We start from the raw sequence: 2,005 nt of genomic DNA, 5'->3' as shown, positions 1-2,005 counted from the left end.
GCAGGAATGCATACACTTTGCAAGAGGTTGTGGATGGGTTCCAGAATTGCTTTGTCAAGAAAGCATTTTGCACAGACTTATCTTCATGATCCAAATCTGTCAGGTTCACTGTCTTTGCTAGCATTGCTTGATAGGAGGCTAAGGCTAAGTTTACGACATCCCTCCTGTTATCTTTAATGTACTTATCCAAGTGCTCCACATCTTGGTGCCCGTGTTGTTTCATGCAAAAGCGAAAAATTCGGACATACATCTCTGTAACTGTAAATGGCTTATTCCTTGCTTCAGTAGGACTTACTGAAATGCAGGCAGCTACTATGAAGGCATACAGTGGTACAGAGCATAAACTAAACAACTCTGGGTTTTCCAAAGCACCAATGTCATCTGTTGTTCCCAACATCCACTTAAAGTATTCATAGATGGACTTATGATTAAAGCCCTGAACCTCCACTCGATAAGACCGACAGTCTGACAAATAACCTGTATCCTCAGCTTCTGGTCTGCAAGTGGTCAACACCTTTGCATCCTTTAGAAGTTCTTTCTCCATAAGTTGTTTAATCACAGAGTTTCCAATCACATCCATGATACCATCAAAAATGATAACAACATTCTCTGAATTGCTCTCAATATTTTCCAGGACTTGATCGGACGCTTTATCTGGGGATATGTACTTTTGAAAAAGAAGATCCTTCAAGTTTTGAGGATATGGCGACTGAGAGAAGACTCTCATCAGTGGCTCATCAAAATAAAACATATAACTCACTGGAATGTTTTTCTCTTCTGTCCAAAGTCTAAGTATCTCCAGTGCAACTGTTGTTTTTCCCACTCCAGGTTTTCCCACAAGCAGGATGCTTTTCTCATCATTCATTAGCAAGTCTTTGGGAGACAACATTTTCTTGGCTGTTGGAATGTAGGTCTTCAGTTTCTTTGAACGAGATTTCTTGTATCCCTTGTTCTTCTTAAGCTTTGCAACTGTACTAGAATCTGTGTCCATAACAAGGGGTACGTACATGAAGGGTTTTCTTTTTTGCTCATTTTTTAAGAAATTCATACTTTGGTTCCATTTATCATCCAGGATTTGTCTTGCTTTCCATCTCAAAAGGCCCTGGTATGTGGTACAAGGATCTGAATCTGGAAAACATTTTAAAACAAAATTCTTTAGATATCTACAACAGTACAGTGAAAACCAGTGCACTTCTCTGAATATATGCTCCAGTCTTAAAAAGGTCAATCAAAATAGACTAAATTTTCTTGTCACAAAATGACAATTACAAAAATATGGTGTTTGTTTAGCATTGCCTGTTTCCAAATTCCTTAAATTTTGAGACTTGATCGAGAACGGTCACCGAACTTCAATATACCAAGGCAGGTTGCCTCATCCTGAACCCCATTGTGCTACCACTTTGCCTTCCCCAACTTTCACAATATGCCTCTGATTAAATAAAGGTATTAATAAAACTACAGCTAAGAATAAAAATACACTTATCTAGACTACTTGACACAAGAAGAAGAAGAAGAATACAGAATTCCTGTGCTTGTTACCCACCTGCTTTGTTTGCCGTCTGAGATTGCGGCTCTTCCTGGAAGGAGAAGCAACTAATCCAGTGGTGTAAATCTGGAGAACCCAAACCAGGTCTTGGAAATACTTGAAATCTTTTTTTGTCAAGAATTTTTAAAAACTTATAGCATGCTTCTTCACCTTTAGAAATAACTAGGTCAAGTATAATCTTTAATTTATCCTGGGTAATTTCCGCAGATTCAATTGAATTAAGCTCATGAGTTTTGAAGAATTTGCACTGGTTTAAGGCTTCAATTACAGGATCACAGTTTAAATGAGATCCAGTTAGCAGATTGTGTCCATTTCCTAGGAATTCCTGTGCAGATTGCTGGGTGCTCGCCATCCTGAAGATTCTGTTCTGCTCCTGTCATAATCAAATTCTGAGAGATTAGTTGCGAAGATAGAGGGTAAAAAAAAGACAGTGTTTGGAATCATTAGTCTAAGCTTTAG

This window comes from Sinocyclocheilus anshuiensis, unplaced genomic scaffold, assembly GCF_001515605.1.
Source record: "Sinocyclocheilus anshuiensis isolate Anshui unplaced genomic scaffold, SAMN03320099.WGS_v1.1 scaffold426, whole genome shotgun sequence".
Lineage (NCBI taxonomy): Eukaryota > Metazoa > Chordata > Actinopteri > Cypriniformes > Cyprinidae > Sinocyclocheilus > Sinocyclocheilus anshuiensis.
Note: the sequence above shows the minus strand (reverse complement) of the source record.